This window comes from Rattus norvegicus, chromosome 7 (assembly GCF_021556685.1).
Source record: "Rattus norvegicus strain SHRSP/BbbUtx chromosome 7, alternate assembly SHRSP_T2T, whole genome shotgun sequence".
NCBI lineage: Eukaryota > Metazoa > Chordata > Mammalia > Rodentia > Muridae > Rattus > Rattus norvegicus.
Window position 1 is genome coordinate 61,563,230 of NC_141540.1, and position 20,495 is coordinate 61,583,724.

The 20,495-nt window shown below is 43.4% G+C and overlaps 1 protein-coding gene and 1 long non-coding RNA gene across 7 annotated transcripts in view; one reads left to right on the top strand and one right to left on the bottom strand.

Annotated features, from left to right (window-relative positions):
* Positions 1-20,495, top strand: part of Ptprr (protein tyrosine phosphatase, receptor type, R) — a 267,001-nt gene that overhangs the window by 192,298 nt on the left and 54,208 nt on the right. The gene's annotated exons all lie outside the window — the stretch shown is intronic.
* The window catches only part of LOC120093594 (uncharacterized), a 28,225-nt gene continuing 12,005 nt past the window's right edge, over positions 4,276-20,495 (bottom strand). Inside the window, exons 3-4 of one of the 2 annotated variants that reach the window (XR_015624669.1) lie at positions 9,101-9,156; positions 4,276-8,596 (exon numbers count right to left, since the gene is read on the bottom strand). This is a non-coding gene — a long non-coding RNA (uncharacterized LOC120093594). The remainder of the gene's footprint in view (positions 8,597-9,100; positions 9,157-20,495) is intronic. The other variant, XR_015624670.1, reaches the window with a different exon arrangement.

Here is a 20,495-nt window from a genome sequence, read left to right on the forward strand (position 1 = left end):
CACAACTGAAGAGCAAGCAGCCTGTCCCCAGGCAAATGCTAGACTACCCAACCTTTTAAGGAAAGATGACAAACTAATCCTATATTCCATGGAAAATAAATAAATAACACTACAATGGGAAAACAGGTATGCTACACATTGCCACACTGTCATTTCCCTTATCAGATTTCCAACTACATTTTCAGAGTACTGCTCAGATTTTAAATCAGGAAAACGGAACTTGGCGAGGCAGACTAAACCACTCAAGGCGGATAGCCATTAGCCATTGCCTGCCGGGAAGCCAGTTGTCTGTCCCAGCTTTCTTGTCCTACGTGGTCTTTCTCATTGTAGAATCCAAATGCTCATCTGACATAAAAGGCAAAATGGTGAGGAAAACGTGCACAGTGAAGAAATTCAGTGGGAGGCAGTGTTAGCAACGATAAAGAAAACTCAAGTCAAAACTGAGCGCAAAGCATGCTGGGTGCATGGGGAGGGGCGTGACTCCGCTTTGTCCAGACTGTGTGGATGTGTGTGCTATGAACAGAGGGGTGAGACACCTCAGGGAAGGTGTGTTTGTGACCCTCCAGCCAGCACTCTCATTGCTGTTGGAATAGGCAAACGCCGGCAGCTAACATATGTGCAGGACTTCGGCTCGCCCTAGGTCAGCCATTCTTTATGTATTATCTCATAGGATCTTCCCAGCATCCTTTGAGGCAAAGTAATAAGGGCACCCCTTGTCCTTGCAAGTTTCTTGCGAGTGATCTGAGACCTAGAGAGACTGGATCGCACGCCCGCACCACAAAGAAATAAAAATAGACTGGAGAGTCCCATCTAGAGATTAGAGCTACAAAGTTACCACTTAACCATCTGTCCCACCTCCTCCTAGATGACATGGGTGAGAATATTTGAGCTTTCTGATATCTTTTTATGTCATATTTTTATTTTAAAAAAATTAAGGAGATACCCAGAAACATGGGGAACACCGGGAACACATACAGGCACTCATTAACAATGAAAAACAAGCTAATTTCCTCTTTATTTGTACAATATAGACATAATGCATTTTTATGAGGTAAGTCGGGGTTGTGAAAGTTTAGCAAACAATTCTTAAGAGAGTTCTGTATTCCCTAATAATATTTTTTTTTTTTACAAACTATGGCGGCTAAGAAAGTAGAGCTAAAAATGTTGAGCTTTGGTCTCCGGGCAAACCATGAAGAAAATGTAATATTATTCAGCATAAGAAAGGACAATTGCAACAGATACAAACCCAGAAGACTAGAATAGGAGCCAAGGTTACAGTGCGTGTGAGGTAGATTGAGGTAGATTTAGGGGAAGGGGATGGAAGCAAGCCAGGGCCTCATACATGTTTGTCAAGTGTTCTACCGCTTAGCTATATAACCAGCCCAAACACATAATTTCTTAAAAGTTAAAAAACAAGACGTTTTGCTAAACTCTTGGCCATCATTTATCAGGAAGCATGGGCGCAGCCTCAGTGCCTGAGCCTCTGTGGCTTGGTGACCCACCAGTTTGGGACTGGATGCTACCAGACATCACTACAACGGCTCCGTCTCCCATTCCTCCCTTGTGACACCTTGAAGCCATTCCAGAGTCAGTCCCCATGAGTGCTCTTCCTGCCTGTGTTTGCGATCAGTCCACCCAGCGTGCAGGCTGCCTTGTGAGACTGATTAGAACAGATTCTTAGCCCTCCCCAACACCTGACCTCTCTCGTCCACGAACCCGAAGCCTGATCCTGAATCCTGGACCCTGGGATGAGTCACACGGATGCCATTTCACACCTGTCCGGGACAGAGCAAACCCAGTCACCCTGGGAACTCTCTAGCCATTCAGAGTATGACCTATATATTTAGAGAAAATGAAGTGTGCTTCCTACCTGCCACATAAGCTGGAACTTCTTTAAGATAATGGTTTCATTTTAGCTGTGGACATATGGGAAGTGGCCCATTTTACTGTGTGTGTGTCCACGTCGGAGGAGGCCAAAGGTGCTGGGTCCCCTGGAGCTGGAGTTACAGGCAACATAAGCCACTCAAGTTTGGGAGCTGGACTGTGGTCCTCCGAAAGAACAGTGCATGCATTTAAGCCATCTCTCCCTCCCAGGGTATTCTACTGCGTTCTCGTCATCCTGACCCAGAGGTGGTGGGAATGGTTTGACATCGATTTTGAGACTCCTATTCACTGATTACTTTATTCATGGTCGAGTGCTTTCTTTATAAAAGGAGCTGTCTTGTCCGGCTTTCCTAAGGGATCCTACCTCCATGTGCAAACTGACAGAACTAAGTGAAGCAGCCTTTTTGCAAGATTCACTTTAATCAGGGCAGGCACAGGCAGTTCCCAGGGGAAGCCTAGCTTCCTATTTGTCGAGAGCAGCTCTGAATCTTAGATACTGTGTCAGGGCCTGCCTCGCGGGCAGGCTGTTGCCCAAAGTGCTGTTTGAAATGTGTCATATGGCTCAGGACACGATTGTGTGTACCTCACAGGCTGCCTAAACATTGCTTGTCTTTGGAGGAAGGCACCTTCCTGCTCTCAGTAGATTCCCTTAGGTTTGGGTACATGACCTCTGTTTAACAGGACCAGCACAAAGGATGTATCATCAAAAGCAGGTAACTTGAGCAAAATTATGTGAGTTTTAAACCAATTGTCTTCTTTTGTGTGTGTGAATATATTACAAATTAAGGCGCTGCCCTATTTAGCAAGCCTCATGCATGGAGAGGTGTAGTGGGGGGGGGGATGCTGGCGGGGGGGGGTGCATTCTCAGATCAGTTTCTGTAGCTAGTGTCAGCCTCATCTGGCTGCAATCTAGAGAAATACTGCCCTCTAGTGGAGATGGCATATTGATTCACTTGCCACCTAATCTTACATGGGGGGGGGGGGGACTGAATTTTCCTTCCCCCATTATTAAAAAATATTTTTCCATACAACATACCTGTATAACGATTTCCCTTCCCTCTACTCCTCCCAGTTTCCCCACACCTCCTCTCCCATTCAGGTCCACCCCCTTTCTGTGTCTTGCAAAGGACCTGCAGGAAAACACATTTAAAAAGAAAGAGGGAGGGAAGGGGAGGAGGGGATGGGGGGGGGAGCTCTGAGACATCATGAGAGTGGAGATTTCCAAAATGCTATTGAGTTCATTCTGCATTTCCGACTTCTGCTGGGCACACACCTAACCTGAGTGGCAGCTTGTCTCTCTGGAGAGACTCCCTTGGAGAAAACTAATCTTTCCTTTGAAGCAGTTGTCAACTGGAGATACCGTCTGTGTTAGGGGTAAGAGCAGGTGTCTGCTGCTCCTTTCAGCTCTAGGACCCCATGCACAGACCTGTGCAGGCCTCTGTCTCTCTGAGTTCAGATGTGTTTACTAGGCTCTGTCTCCTTGGTGTCCTCCATCCCTTCTAGATCTTAGACTCTTTCTGCCTTCTCTTGCATGGGGTGTCTTGAGTCCTGAGGGGAGGGACTGAATGGAGAGATCCCACTTAGGCCTGAGCATCCCAAGGTCACTCACTCTCTGCCTAGTGTCTGGCCATGTTCTTCCAGTTCTCGAGCAAGAGAGCTTTATCATCTTGGTCCTCCGCCGGTGGCTTTTTCTACTGCCAGGGTTCTATGGGAGAGTCTAAATCAATCATTTAAACCAGCGTGTAGAGTACATTGCTCCAACTCTGCAGATGTGCTGTGACTCTCTTTGTTCTCAGCAAACTATTGGAGGCAGAGCGATAGAGACAGTCCAGCCAAAAAGTGGAGAAAGGAAGAGTTCTGTGCTAAGCCAGGTGTGGGAAAGGGAATTTGCTCTCAGGTAAGTCACTAAACAGTAGAAAGCATATATGTGTGCTCTAAGGCACCAAGCACACGCAAGGAGAGGGAAATGGATCAGAAGGCTTGAGTTTGGGTTTTCTTAGCAGAGCTGTTTTGGCTTTTGTTGTTATTCTTGTTGGCTTGGTTTGGGCAAAGTCAGTTTAGGAGTTCCGCTAACAGATAATTTGGGAGCGTGTGCACAGAGATAAGTTCCTCATTGTTACTTCCCCTGTCCCGGATATAAAAATCTTTGAGAGCTGCAAAGGAGCAAGAGATCTCTTTGCTAAATACCTCTTCATTTATTTATTTCGTCATTCATTCATTCATACATTCATTCATTCACTTTACCACCCAATCACTGCCCCTTCCCTTTCCCCCTCCTACAACACCTGCCCCCATCTCCTCCAGCCCTCTCCTCTGAGAGGATGGCGCCCCACGCACACCAATATGTTCTTCTACATAAATATTTTTTGAGAATGGGGAGCCTTGAGTTTTCTAATTTAAATGTGTAGTTCTCTATATGACCTGTAGGTGGCACACTCAAACAACTGTACTCCTAGAAGTGAAAATGAAGGCCCTCGTTGCTACAGTCCCAGGCTTGGTTTTACTTAGCTTCTGGAGTGATACCAGTAAAGAGTGAGGAGGGCTGCCTTGGGAAACCCTTTTTACACTGCATCAACACAAGTCTCTCTGGAATTACTATCTTTCATTTGCAGTGCCACCCAGGTCTTTTATAACCCCAAGGTGGCCGTGTGTACTTAAAATCAAATAGTATTGCCATGTGGAGAACTTCAGAATACTAATAATGAACACAGTCACGAAGATGTGGCTTAACTGTAATCATATTTTTCATATATTTTTAAAGTCATTTACTCCTCATAAAGAACTGAATTGTATAGTTTATTAAACTAAACGGTAAGCTTCCTAGAGACCCATCTGCCCAGTGTTTAGTGATGCCCATATACTTTCCTGGTCTTTCATTGCCTTGTATACACTGGACTTCCCTAAATACAATCTCCCTGCCCCATTCTCACTTGCCACTGCCTCTCAGTGGGACAGGTGGAGCAGTGGGTTATGTTTTAGAGCTCAGAGCACTCCTATAACATCACGTCACGTAGAAGGAGGAAGCAGGTTCAAGGCCAATCCTGGCTGCAGGGGTAAGTTACAGGCCAGCTGGGTTATAACAGACCTTGTCTTAAACAAAACAAACCGGGAACAAGAGCCTCATGACTTCTTTTCAGTGCAGCCCTAGTTGAGACGGCCTGTAGAGTAGCCATTCCCAAACCTGTTCTAACAGAGCAGCTGAGGGAAACTAAACTTGTACGTATTCTAGGCAGAATGGAAGGCCTAATAGAGTTCATAGAAAAAAATGTATGGAGTCTGACCCAGGAAGTTAGTCATGTAGGGCTGGAGGAGCATCTGGGAAATAGAGGAGGCCATGTAAACATCTGTGCAGTTTGCCCTCCATGCTCGGGAGTCCCATGTGTGCGGATTCCACCAAATGCAGACAGACACGTGTGGGGGCAGGAGTGATGGCAGCCATGCCAAGTACACACAGATGCTCTTCCCGTCCCCACCACTAAACACTGCAACAGCATCTGTGGTCTTCACACTGTAGCGGGGCTGTATATAAACAAGCAACGACTTGAACCTTGCAGAAGGATGCCGTGGGTCATGTGCAAGGGCAGCACCAGTTCCTTAATGGCACTTGGTCCTCTGACAGTTTGGGCATCTGCTGGGATCCTGGATCCAATCCCTTGCAGAGCCTTGAGGACGATTATACATAGGAACGCATAGACACTCGGTAAATACACACATCAAAACCAGTATGTCTGCATGTATACATTTGTATTACTATACATTGATATTAGTCTGTTTTTCTGTATTGAAGTTACTCTCTTTATGGGCTGGAGAGATGGCTCAGAGGTTAAGAACTCTGACTGTTCTTCCAGAGGTCCTGAGTTCAACGCCCAGCAATTACATGGTGGCCCGCAACCCTCTGCGGCAGGATCCCATGCCCTGTTCTGGTGTGTGTGAAGACAGCTACAGTGTATAGTCATATACGTAAAATAAATAAATAAATAAATATTTTTTAAAAAGGTGTTCTCTTTGGGAACTATGGTCTAAGTGATCTTAGTCCAAGTCACAGAAAGGCTCCTACGACCACCTAATGGTGAGAGAGCCCTTGTGTGAAGACAGTAGTCATGACCCTACCAATAGAAGCACAGCTCTGGAAATCAGATGAGTCAAACATTACCAATCAAAAGACTTTTGATTTTTATAAATCCGATTGACCGAGACCCCACAATACCTCAATAACCCTTATCTGATCCATTACACTGGGTTCTCATAGCTGGCTTCATTTCTAAAGTTATTAGGAGTCAGGATGCTGACTGTTTACAGACGAGGAGCTAACACAAAGATGTTAGCTGGCTTGTTTACAAAGACCCTCAGGATCCTGTGGGAACCGGCTTCCACTGCCTTGCAACTCTGCTCCCAGGGGCCACAGAGGAAATGAGCTTGAGGCTGGTACCCTTCACCATTGCTGTGAACACAGCACCAAGAACACATGTTCTCCTTATTAGCACATGAGATTTCCTTTTCTGTCTTAACTGAGAGGTCCCTGCTAGACAGAGGCCTTTAGAACCAACGTGCCCTCAGCTGGGATGCACCATGAACCCTAGCAAGAATTAGCAGCATTCATTGTACAGTAAGGACAGTTGACATAGATACAAACTCTCCCAAGTGATGGGGAATTGGTTCTCACCAGAGTTCAGGTCCAGCCACGAACTCAGCAATCTGTTTCCAGCCTAAAGTATTTGGTGACCAAAGTCTAAGAGTACAGTGCATTGGGAAAAGCTTAGATTTCCTGACTGAAATATCACTGCTGTCCCTAGATCGAGAGGAGAATTGTATTCCATTGTGCTTTATTTAGTGTTAGTAGGTCTTGTGTGGATTATTTTCAGGATAATGCCAGGGTAATTGTTCAGAACTCAGCTGTGGGCCAACCCAAGAACATTCTCGGGGAATGGTTTGGCTCAGATATACAAAAATAGTTCTCTTCTTATCAAGATTATTTCCTTTTAAACATAAAGATAAATCATGGGGAAAGGTTTCATGTGAGATTAAAATAATAACAATAAATAAATAGTGGCTTTAAGTGTGTACTTAGATATAGATCATGTCCTTTAACCCTGTCTCTCTCTGTTTTATATTTTGATGGGATGTTACAGAGTATATGGTGTCCTACTTATACTGGGAGGGAGGCATTCTACATCCCTTCTCACCTTTGCCACCAGACAGTGTAAAATACTGTTAAGCCAAGATATCAATGTTTTCACCAGTCTTTATTTACAAAAAAAATTAATCAACTATCTAGCTAATATATTTGTGTTGGTTTGAATACACATGGCCCAGGAAGTGGCAGTATTAATAGGTTTTGCCTTGTTGGAGTGGGTATGGCCTTGTTTGGTGGGTGTGGCCTTGTTTGGTGGGTGTGGCCTTGTTGGGTGGGTGTGGCCTTATTGGGTGGGTGTGGCCTTGTTGGGTGGGTGTGGCCTTGTTGGAGTAGTTGTCTCTGCAGGTGTGGGCTTTAAGACCTTCTTCCTAGCTTCCTGGAAGTCAGTCTTGTCCTAGCAGCCTTCAGATGAAGAGGTAGACCTCTCAGTTCCTCCTGTATCATGCCTGCCTGAACACTGGCATGTTTCTGCTTTGATGATAATGGGCTAAACCTCTGAACCTGTAAGCCAGCCCTAATTAATGTTGTCCTTATAAGAGTTGTCTTGGTCATGGTGTCTGTTCACAGCAGTAAAACCCCAAATAAGACAATATTGCTGCTAAAGAAATTTTAAAAGTATATTTAAGCAAAACTCAAATACAGCTCATCATAAACCCTCATGTGTGTACTCTCAGCTACTCTGAAGTCCGAGGCAGGAGGAGGAGCTCATGACCCCAGAATGTCATAGCCAGCCTGGAGAGCATAGGGAGACCCAGTCTCAAATTTCAGAAAGGAAATTTTTCCATGGCCAGTCTCACTGTGGGACTCAGCCCCCCATCCCCACCCCCACCCTCATTAGCAGGTGTACACTCGGGATTCAGGCAGCAGCAGGAGCAGAGTAAGTAGCAGGCACATCAACAGTACTGGTGAGAAGAGAGATACCAAGCACAGCACCCAGAGCACAGAGACCCACACAGTCCCGGCATCACACGGAAAGTGTCTTGGTAAGGATATAAATAAGACGCCAGCCCACAGTTGCAGAGCATCTGTTGGGTACCACATGCTCGTCTCAATGCTCAATATTATTTATGTCCATCAACTCTAGAGCGGTCTAAAGAACCGCAGCTGTATCTTCACACCAGGGTTTCCATTTGCCACTCCTGGCTCCAGTAACTGCAGAGCCAAACTGAACTGCATCTTTCTGGAGCCCCTACGGGATGTTTACAATGTTGCTCTTTAAGCAATACAGTGTAACAACCACGTACAGAACATTGACATCCCATTGGGTGTGATAAGCAATCTAGAGGCAATTTAAAGATGAAGACAGTTAAGTGTCAGTCACACACGTGGGTACGGACTCCAGCAGACTCAGGTTTTGCATCTGTGGAAGATACTGGGACCAATTCTCCATAAATGGTGAGTGGCAACAACAGCAATACAGAGATGTATCTTTGCTCCACGGAGGAGAAAAAATAGTGGATATCACACTCTAGAATCCACACTTCCCACAGTTGCGACCAAGTTTCATGCATTCTGAAATGCAATGTGAAGAGCGCTTTGTGATTTATGCTTACTTATGAGTGAAGTCTGAGAGTGATTCTGAAATGGGAAGAACAAAAAAAATATATATTATGTAACCTTCAAAAGATATTTCACAAAAAAAGGTCATTTTTGTTACTGGCTCAAACTTTCAAAGGAAGTATATTTTGCCAACATTCTTGCTTTCCCATTTCATGATTCCACAAAAACTTGAATGTGTCTCTTTGTAGAGTTATCTAATTTTAGGACATCCCTCTGTTTAAATCTTTTACAAAGTAAAGTACAGGGCTGGAGAGGTGGCTCAGTGGTTAAGAGCACTCACTGACTTCTCTTCCAGAGATCCTGAGTTCAATTCCCAGCAACCACATGGTGGCTTGCAACCATTTGTAATGGGATCTGATGCCCTCTTCTGGTGTGTCTGAAGACAGCAAAGATATACTCATATACATTAAATAAATAAATAATTTTTTTAAAAAAAGTAAGGTACAAATCAATCAAGCTACCTCATGCATTATAATTCTGTTTATGGACGTAACTTTATATATTTATATGTGCAATAAATACCTTTTTAAGTGAATGAATAAAGCAGCAGGGAATAACGTCTCAGAATCCAATCCAGCCTAAAAGCAAGTAGAAATAGATAAGGTCAGCACGTACCACGTTAGTAATACCAAGTTTCTAATCCCATGTCTTCTCTCATATACACAGTGTAGCTTTGCTCTTACAACAAGCAGGATGGGGAGGGAGGAAGTATTGAGGGTCATGAAGGAGGAGCACAAATACAACATTGTGATACGTGTATAGAAAGTGTCATGGTAAAATCCATTGCTTTGTTCATGAGCAAAAAAATAATTTAAAAATTATTTTAATGCAGATGATTATAGCAGCTCTGAAGAGATAAGAAAATTATAAAACAAACAAAAAAGCAAATATTGACGTTTTTGTTATCTTATCTCATATGATCATATATTTCCAAAGTTTATAGTATCGATACATGCATGGAATTTGTAGAGAAAGTTTATTTTTCAGGGCACAGAACAAAAGCAAAAACTAAGAAATCACCCTGGTATAGCAGTAAAGTTTGATTCTGTGTTTTTTTTTTTTAAAGACAAGGAAATCATGAATCTTGAAATGACCCTGACATAACTTTAAGTTTATGACCTTTCTATAGATTTTAAAGTGCCCAAACTATGAAAAACTAGAAGAAATGGATCTACTTAACACGTAAAATAAGCTTTGAAAAATTGCTCTCCGACGCCATCTCACGAGGTCTGCTCAGGCTGAATTCTAGTGATATGACTTGGTTTCATTTCCACGTCTCTTATCTGTAGTTTATTCTTGTTACTACAGTTGCTACTGGTTTTTAACTTGTACACAGGAAGCCAGAGCCAATCAATTCTGTTCCCAAGGTGACAGGAAGCCTTGGTTGGTCAGATGTTGATTGTGTTTGCTCTGCGAGCTCCACTTTCTTCCCTTTTGGCTGAACTTAAGACAAATTAATCAGTGGTGGACATCTGGCAGACAGCTTCAGGGTCTTCTCAGTGCTTTGTTGACCTGTAAGGGCTAAAGATTGAGAAATCGGTACATAATGTTTGCAGACACTGGCCTAAATGTTGCTAAGGACCCTTCGTCCCCGGGCCCTGCACTGGACGTTCTCTTCTGGCTTTTTGACTGAAAGCGCACATCTTTTCTGAGCAGTGACGTGTGTGTGGAATAAACACCCACCTTCTTTATGATGGTGAGTTGCTTACCTCACCCTCCTGTGAATTCCAGATGTGGAATGAGAAACAGAGGCCGGGAAAGGAGCCCCGAGAATGCTAAGCTTTTAAACAGGTCTGGGATGTTTATGAACTTAGCCACCTACAGAGTATCTTCCTGTGAGAGTCTGTTCACAGGAGCACACCTCTTACCTCCAAATACTTGACAGAAAATGTTGGTATCCAGAACTCGAGCAATAAATCAACTCAACCATATTAAGGGTGAATAATAAAATCAAGTGGGCTGACCTTGCCAACCCTAAAAGTAAACGTCTCTGGCGTCTCCGTTTTCAAACTTGGAGTTTATGGCTCCATAAAATATAAAACTACAAACTCACAGCAGCCTTCCAAAGTGTTTTCAGAAATTATGTGCTTTAAAGATGATGATATTAACAGACACGTCTAATCTCATGGTGAGGATTACGAGAGATGTGTGTCTAAGATGGACGAAGGTAACACCGAGATAAACCTAAAAAGGGCAGGTATGTTGGACCGGATGCGCCTTTCCTGTTCCTAAAACGTCTTGTGCTTTTACACAGGAAACGTATTATTCACCCGAGGCCAGTGTCAGGCCTAGGCACAAGATCCCAAAGTACCCAGGGTAGTAGCAGCAAGAAGACAGGGAAGTGGGTAGGAAGGTGTGTTGCGGGAAACGGTCGATACACGGAGCTAGCCACAGAAGCGGCGAGACCACTGGTGCCAGAAGTCGGGGGCGTTCACGTGGGATGGCGTGTCTTTTAGTATTTCTCGGTGCAAAGGTGTCCTTGGTGGATCCTACATGGGGCAAATTTTCCAAAGGTTCTTGCTGGTTCCCCCATCTGGGGGTGGATTATCTGGGGAACAAGCAACAGCAGTGCCCCAAGTGAAGTGCGATGTCCCGTGGGTATCATATATTCTTGGCCAGCATTTCATACTGTATAATGTTGAACAAGTGGCAGACCAAAGCCGCTCCATTGGTCTCCCCCTGTATCCTCCTAACCCCTAAAGTTGAGAGCCTTAGGACTTTTGACAGATGTTACCAAACATAAGTAAAAGATTTTATAGAATAGCCAAGATACAGAGACCATACATGTGTGAAATAGATTTCTTTCAGGAAATGTGTTATCACCAGTGGTTTTTTTTTTTTCATTATAATAGTTTATACAACATATACTCTTTTTTAAAAAAAATTAAATTCTCTTGGCGTGCTTAGGATAAAAGGAATTGCTGTGAGATAGCATCTGTACAGATGCTAATGCTGACCGGTGACTTCTCAAATTTGACCTTTGACCTTCAGAAGGTCACATTGTTTGGGATCTATAAGAGAGCTGGGAAACACAACCATTTGTTGAGCATATTCAAATGTAGAAGAACACCTCTAGGCCTAGCTTTAGCACTACAGAAAATGACCCAGAATCACAAACAACCGTAACTAGGCTCCATGTGCAGAGGAAACACTAGAAGTGTGCACTAGAGAAGCCTTGTGTGCCCACGCCGATGTACATTGTACAGACAAACTGTCGTTCCCTCCGTGTAACCACCCATCTTATGAACGTAGATTTTATCATCTGTGCTGCCTTCCTGCCTTCCACCTATAGGTGGCGCGAGTGAGCCACACAGACAGCGGGAGACCCTGAGCCACATTTTTTTTCCCTTTTGTTTTAAAGAACATTAAAGCTGCTGTATTTCTGTCAACAAAAATTCTACCTGAGGCATTTGTAGCCCTTTTAAGATTTAAAGCCAAATGAAATAAACAAGGATCAAGAGCCCCCGTAAGGATCCCAAGGCTGGAAAGGAGCCACCAAAAGGCGCTCCTCCCATTTGTCCCTAATTGACATCCAGAGGGGGCTCTGCATTGGTTCAGAACCAAATGCACCAAGCAGGGCTTCCCACTTAAGTTTGCAGCCCCTAAGACTTGGCATCCCTGAGAAGAGCTCCTACTGCTCCTTCACTGTGTTCTATGCCGTGCTTGGATGCCTCCAAGTTGTTCAGTCTAAAATAAGACTTAGGCCTTCTTCTCTCTACAGAACAATGTCCAATTTAGTAAGGGCTGGGGCCGTAGGTCTCTTTGGGATTCAAAGTGAAAAGAACTTCCTCCATGAAGCACAATTGCATCGGAGAAAGAAACTCCAGGCAATGTGCAGCCCTGCACCCCAGGACTTCACTTGGTGAACCCTGGATTCCAGTAATGCTGTGGCCTTATCGAGGACAGCCTAGGGGCAAATTGGCAGTACATTAGAAAGCCTGATTAGGAGGGGGAAGGCGACGTGGGCCTCACGTCAGCTGTTTTCCTCCACAGGATACTGGGTGATCCCTGTCCTGGCCAGATACTGATTACTTAAAGCTCAGACCAAGAGTTCTTGTCAAAAATTATTTCCGTCATGTATTTTGACTCACTTAGGGCTGAAGAACTCTTGGAATTTGTTAGGTGTGGAGCTGAACTCCAGGAACTGGCCTGTGGCATTCACTTAATGAGCTCTGTCCCTCTGAGCAGACTGTCCTAAGCTCTTCGGGGTGTGTGTGTGTGTGTGTGTGTGTGTGTGTGTGTGTGTGTGTGTGTGTGTATGTGTGTGTGTGTCTGTCTGTGTGTGTGTCTGTCTGTCTGTGTGTGTGAGTGTGTGTGTCTGTGTGTGTGAGTGTCTGTGTGTGAGTGTGTCTGTGTGTGAGTGTGTGTGTCTGTGTGTCTCTGTGTGTGTGTGAGTGTGTGTGTGAGTGTGTGTATGTGTGTGAGTGTGTGTGAGTGTGTGTATGTGTGTGAGTGTGTGTGTATGTGTGTGAGTGTGTGTGTGAGTGTGTGTCTGTGTGTGTGTCTGTGTGTGTCTATGTGTGTGTGTATGTGTGTGTGTCTGTCTGTGTGAGTGTGTGTGAGTGTATATGTGTGTGTGTCTGTCTGTGTGAGTGTGTGTGAGTGTGTATGTGTGTGTATGTGTGTGAGTGTGTGTGAGTGTGTGAGTGTGTATGTGTGTGAGTGTGTGTGAGTGTGTGTGAGTGTGTGTATGTGTGTGTGTCTCTGTGTGTCTCTGTGTGTCTGTGTGTGTCTTGTGTGTGTCTGTATGTGTCTGTGTGTGTGAGTGTGTGTAAGTGTGTGTGTGTGTGTGAGTATGACTGTGTGTGTGTGAATGCATATGCATGTGTGTGCAAGTATGTGTGTGTGTGCGAGTATGTGTGTGTGAGTGTGTATGTGTGTGTGAGTGTGTGTGAGTGTGTGTGTGAGTGTGTGTGTGAGTGTGTGTATGTGTGTGTGTCTCTGTGTGTCTGTGTGTGTCTTGTGTGTGTCTGTATGTATCTGTGTGTGTGAGTGTGTGTAAGTGTGTGTGTGTGTGAGTGTGTGTGTGTGAGTATGACTGTGTGTGTGTGAATGCATATGCATGTGTGTGCGAGTATGTGTGTGTGTGTGAGTATGACTGTGTGTGTGTGAATGCATATGCATGTGTGTGCGAGTATGTGTGTGTGTGTGTGAGTATGACTGTGTGTGTGTGAATGCATATGCATGTGTGTGCGAGTATGTGTGTGTGTGTGCGAGTATGTGTGTGTGTGTGTTTTTTAATTGAGTTCACACTTCTGCATGTGCTCATCTGACATAGGGAGTTTGGTAAAAATGTGTGTGTTGATACGTGAAAGCAAAGAAAAAGGTTCAGAAGCCACACTTTATCATATTTAATACATACAAACTGATAGGAGTATGTTCCATGGACAGATACAAATCCCTCATAATTCCAAAACTTTAGGGATTTCTCAGCATTTTACCCAGTTTACAATATAGAAAAGCCCTAAGTATTTAGATTGTCCAAGACAGTTGGCAGCACAGTGTGTGTTTTTAACTACTGAGCCCTCTCTCCAGTCCCAAGGAGGTTTTTACATCTTTCTTAGATGTATTACTACCTTCATCACTGAGATTTTTAAAGTAGTTTGTTTTCGGATGTTCGGTAATTAAGAATTCCACTCTTATGCACTCCTGATGGGAGTGTAACCTAGTATAGCCCCTGTGGAATTAACTATGGAGGATTTTCAACTGTCTAAAAACAGAAATTACCACATGGATGAAGTTATACTACTCCTGGTACGGTTCTAAAGACCTCCATATCCTGACTACACATCCAACCACAGAGACATCGCACATCTGTGTCTGCTGCTGCTCTAATCAGGATGACAAGGGAAGGGGGCAGCTTCCATGCTGGACGATGAACATTCCACACAGGCACACAGCAGAGTCTTACTCAGATATGAAACTTTCGGGGGAGTAGAAGGATCTGGAAAGCAAATACGTTAACCACAGAGACCAAGGAACTCAGAAGGAAGCCCTGGCATTTGTGACACACACTTTTTAATCCCAGAACTCAGGGAGCACAAGAAGGTGGCCATCTATGAGTTCGAGGTCAGCCTGGTTTACATGGTGAGGACCAGGGCAGCCCTGTCTCAAACAAAAAACAAACGAACGAACGAAGTAGGAAAAAGAAAAGAAGAAAATAAAACTCAGACAAAAAAGAAAAAGAAAGAAAGAAAACCACCACGTTGTTTTCATATGCAGTTTCTGCCTTGTGATGCTTATATGTAAACGTGAGTCAGACCTGAAAGGAGGTGGAGAGAAGGGGGAAAGAGAGGCTGAGGGAGCGAGCGGAGGGAGAAAGGAATGGGAGACATGAAGTGGAAGGGAAATGTGGAGGCAGGGGCTAAACTGGGACAGGAGGATGGGGAGGTAAGAGGGGATGATCAACTAAATCGTACTTCACATACGTAATAAGAATATTCAAATAAAGAATATTGCCACAAAACGCAATTCCAAAATGTGAATGTGATTGTTAACTTTCGGAGACCTTTGAAATACAACAGTTACATAGGACTTTTAAGGATTTTTTCCTTCATCTTAGAATGGGTTTCTATTCATACCAGAGATCAGGAACATGGGTGCATCAGAATCACTGGCTGAGGTTTGCGCTGCGGTTGTTGAGTACATGGTGAAGGCAAAAATACTTTTTATTCCTTAGGAATCAATAAAAAACATTATAACAAGCAACACACAATTCAGACCAAGCCAGCCTTGAACAGCTCTGCTCATTTTTCTTCCTGTACTTATAAATCTTGCATAAAAAGCAATGCACTGGCATGTAGAAGCATTTGAAGCCGTCTTCCTCCACCTTGGGAGGTTGTCAAGCATCCCAGGGGCATGGAGGGGACGTGCCCTATAGTGATTTTGTCCTGCATCCTGTGGTGACTTTTGTCAGGATGCCCTGAATGTCCTGTGCTCACTCCTCTCTTCCTCTCCTCCTCCTCCTCTTCTTCCTTCTCTTCTTTCTTCCTCTTCCTTCTTGGAACTTCCTTGGAGGTTCCTTGAAACTTCCTCCTCCTTTTTCTTCCTCCCCTTCCTCGTCTTCCTCCTCCTTCTTTTTCTTCTTCCTCCTCCTCTTCTTCCTCCTCTTCCTTTTCTTCTTCCTCTTCTCTTCCTTTGCTTCTCCCCTCCTCATTCCCCTCCCCTCCTCCTTCCCCTCCCCTCCTCCTTCCCCTCCCCTCCTCTTCCCCTCCCCTCCTCCTTCCCCTCCCCTTCTCCTCTCCCTCCCTTCCCCTCCCTCCTCTTCCCCTCCCCTCCTCCTCTTCTCCCTTCTCCTCCCTCCTCCTCCTCCCTTCCCCTCCCTCCTCCTTCCCCTCCCCTCCTCCTCTTCCTCCCTTCACCTCCCTCCTCCTCATCCTCCCTTCACCTCCCTCCTCCTTCCCCTCCCCTCCTCCCTTCCTCTCCCTCCTCCTCATCCTCATCCTCCTTCCTCCTCCTCATCTTCCTCCTTCTTCAGTTACATTAGTAGCAGTTAGAGCTACTTTTCAAAAATCAGACAGAAACGCTGTGTTCTTAGTTTCCGAATCTAGTGGCTCTGCCCTTGTCACCTTTGATGAGACTCGTCGCTATATCCCTTGAGTCTGTGTTTGCCACCAGAAAGGACCATTGTTCAGAACAAAGTGTCACTGGTGTATCTGAAGATGGCTAACATGCTCCCCTGACAGTCGGTTAGTGTCCCATGCCATCTCCGTCTCATCTCTCCCTTTATTTGGAAGGCAGTGAGTATTTCTAGACCCTCCTTGTTCATTATCACATTATTCAGAGTCGTGTCCTAGGGATGTAAAGAAGTGTCACTATGAATATTTCAAAGATGAAGAGTTGTCTAGGTAAATATCAGGTGTATTCCACTTGGAAAGACTCTAATGAGAAATAATGAATTAACTCATAAAACAATACGGGGGTGGGGATAGTTGGGTGGAGACAAGTAATACTCTCGTAGCTGTGGTTAAAGACTGATTCTCCTTATTCTCCACATCCATTTACCTTAGAAAATCGTCAATGAATATATTAAGTTTAGGACATTTTGATTTTGTCCGTACAGTTGCAGAAGTCATTTGGATAGCAAATTCTTGCAGAGAAAACTTAATGACTGCAAGTTGTATATCCAGAGGGCATGATGCAATGTCTCTCATGTTAGACGTAAATGTTACTTTTAAAGATCTCTCAGGACTAGGGAGAAAGGACCACCTGATGTGGTCCAACTCTGTTTCATACCCAGGTGCTTACTGCCATGAATATCAAGGCCATTGTAAGAAGTTTCTATTTTCCTACATCTCCAGAAAATTGATGAAATCTTAAGGTGGGGAATTTGGTCCCCAGAGGACAGAACAAATAGTTGACAAAGGAAGAGAAAATATTTTATTATTTTTCTGTGTCTTTTTTATTTCAAACTTTGTAGAACTGTCTTGGTTTTCATAATATTTAAGTATACAACTCCATGTTATAATTTATAGGTAAATGAATTTCCATGGAGACGCATTTAATTTTTTTCTCAAATTTGCTTATAAGGTAGATAATAGAAAAGATGGAAATTATTAATAATTATACTTGAAACATGAAGATAAATTTAGAATATGGATATAATGGGGTTGTACATGGTCCTTTCTGTCATGTCTATAATGGCAGTATTTTAAAAGCTGTTTTCTGTTATAATGATACGCACTGATAAAGAGGAAATAAAATGTCCTATGTCTTAAATGATAAAGAAAGTTAATTTCGCTGTACTGGATGAATAGGATAAACTTATATTCCTGGAGATATATCTGCGTGACTGGGCAAATGTATACAGCACCAGAAAACCAACTGTAACATTGTAATGGTGAAAGGAACTAGAAATAAATAACTATAAGTAGATATTTATCAGTAGATAAATAACTATTTATAAAATTAGTTTGCTACTTTAGTAAGTTTTTCAATATATAGTATAAGGTGGAAAAAGATGCAAAATGAAGTGGACTGTTCTGACCTAAGACTTGTTATCTTTGTGTATATGTGCTGAAGGGAAAGTGCATAAGGCCCCGGAGTCATATGTGCAAGAACAGGAGTTAGGAGAGAGAAGGATCGTGGAGAGAAGCCTTTCTTCTTCATGTCACCATACTAGCTGAAAACTTTACAAATGAGCTGAAAATGCAGCCCAGTAGCGGGGCACCTGTTAGCATATATGGAGCCCTGGGTTTGACCCCCAGCACTGCAAAACAGATATTTTCAGAAGGCTTTATAACTATGTGTTAATTTTGCATTTAAGTTAAATGAGTGTTTTCTAGATGAACACTGACACAGCGGTGTTTCTTTTGAAGGAAAGATTGTATATCACAGATGACTGCTCAGCAGTCAGTGTAAAGGTGCAGGGACATCATCGTGTTCTGTGGATGATGATCTACAGAAGACACAGTGATGCAGGCCAAGAAGGCATCTCTGGGTCCCTACTTTACACTGACTAAACTGCAATAGTCCCTCTTACCTGAGCTTCCGCCTTCCAGGATCTCAAGTATTTGTCATCAACTATGGTGCAAAAATATTACACTAAAAATGTAGAAGTCACCCAAGCATGTGACACACACCTGTCACCTAGCTCATGGTGACCCATGCCTGTCACCTAGCTTAGCTCATGGTGACCCATGCCTGTCACCTAGCACTTGGGAAGTTGTAACAAGAGGACTAGCATGCAGACTGGGCTACAAAGTGAGACCATGTCTCAAAGAAAAACACAAAAACAACAGCAACAAAAGCAAAAACAAAAACAAAAAAAACAAAAAACAAAAATCTTGACCAGTTGGCTCATCAGTAACAGTGCTAACCTCTGTTCAATTCCTAGAACCCACATGGAAAGAAAGAACCAATTCCATACAGTTGTCTTCTGAAGCCCACACATGCCCTGACACACAAATACATGCATGTGCACACTCACAAAAAATTTTGAAAAAAACTAAATAAATGTTTTTAAATTATAGAGATCAACAGCTCATAAGTTTTAAATTTCATCCATTATGAATGGTATGTTGAAATTTTATTATCCCACACTGTCCTATGTAGGCTTAAATTTTTCAAAGCCTACTTTAATAAGAGTTCTCAAATGCTTTGACACCCCTCCATTCCTAGTCCATCATCAAAAAGTAGGGGACAAAAGATGGCAAATAGGACAAGGGAATGTGAACCTGTTTAGAATTAGTTCTTTGGAGTGATTCCAATCTTTGTTGTCAGGATACCAGCAGTTCAGTTCAGTAGGGTCAAGATACCAACAGTCCAGTTCACAAAACATGAATCAGCAGTGATGGCAGGATCCAGCAGAAACAGCCAGGCCTCCACTGAATTGGCACAAGTCGACAACCTGAACCAGCCAGAAAGCCAGGAGAAGTTCTCTGCCATGCCTCTCTCAATGAAGTAAAGATCAGAGAAGACATGAGACCAGTGAAGGGTTGTTGCACAGTTAGCTATGCAAGCATGCCATTACTGTCAGTTGAATCCTACTTATACTCGCTCCAAACTTCACGTATCCTCTCATGGGTCTGCCTCGGTAAAGCATCCCATGAGTCTGCTTCAGCAAAACATCACATTAGTCTGCATCACATGACACATCTAGAAATTTCCACTTCAGTCTTGCACAGAACATATATCATCCTTTGGTCCAGTGTATGCATGCTGTGTATTTACCTATCTTATCAGTCACGTGAGAACTGCCTCAGTTCCTGATAGTCCTACCCCGTGCTGGTGTTGAGACAACATCCCATCCCAATGCCTACATTAGCCAGCTCACCTTGTCTCGACAATAAACAGTGCAATCAGCTCATGTCACCAGATATGAAGGGCAAACACAGTACAATAAGAGGTCTTAAAGAGAGATGCTACAGTCATATAACTATGGGTATAGTGCACTGATATTTGTTAGTTATTAATCTCTTAGTAAGCCTAGTTTATTAGTTAAACTATCACAGATACATATACTTAAGAAGGAGAGTATATATAGTACTTAATGTAAACCATATGGGGCATCCACAGCAGATCTTGGAACCAGCCCCCTGTGATGTCCACTTTAATCTATGATAGAGACTGAGGTTTTATCTTGACATCCCCCATGTTATTCTTGGTAGTGTGCTGGTGACTTTTCATTATGTCTCCATTCACACATATGGAGAATTTTATACTGAAAAGTCAGAACTTCTACAGTTGAGCATCATTAAAGCTACAGGACAAAGTATGTTTCCTGTCTGCCTAAGCTTTTGACATTGTACTCTGAGGTTGTCCTCTACAAAGTTAGTACATGAGAATCACTCATTCAAGTTACAAAAACAAACCACAAAAGGACGCCTTGTATTGTCATTTGAATTGTGATTTCGTGTTGGGTTGCATTCACAGCTAGCCTTGGTCACATAAGTCAGGAGACCATAGCTTGTCTGTTCCTAGGACCTTTGGGACTACATTATACAGTAATTTCTCAGGTAAGACACCAAATACACAAACCCAAAGACAGACCTTACATTAGAGGTCTTCATAGAAACAAACCAGTATTGGGGAAATGGGCATAAAGGCATGTTAATGGGAATTACTGATGTCACAGAGGAAGCTGGAAGACCCTGTGTCTTCAGGGTGACTCAGTAGCCTATCTACCAAAGAACGTCAATGGGGTGGTTATAGTCTGAGAGGCAGCAGGCTAGGAATACAGGAAAGGCTGAGTTTGAATCTCATTTCAAAGACCAGTGCAAGCCAGATTCATTCACTTTCACTTAAGGGGAAGGTGGGGTAAGCCCTCTTCTTTTGTTCAGGATGACTAGTGAGGCCTAATGGATTATAAATTATAAAGGTCAATTAGATTTGCTAATATACTGGTTTGAATGTTGATTTCATTCAAAACACTCTCATATAAATACTCCAATATCTAATGACTGAACATCTATATCTC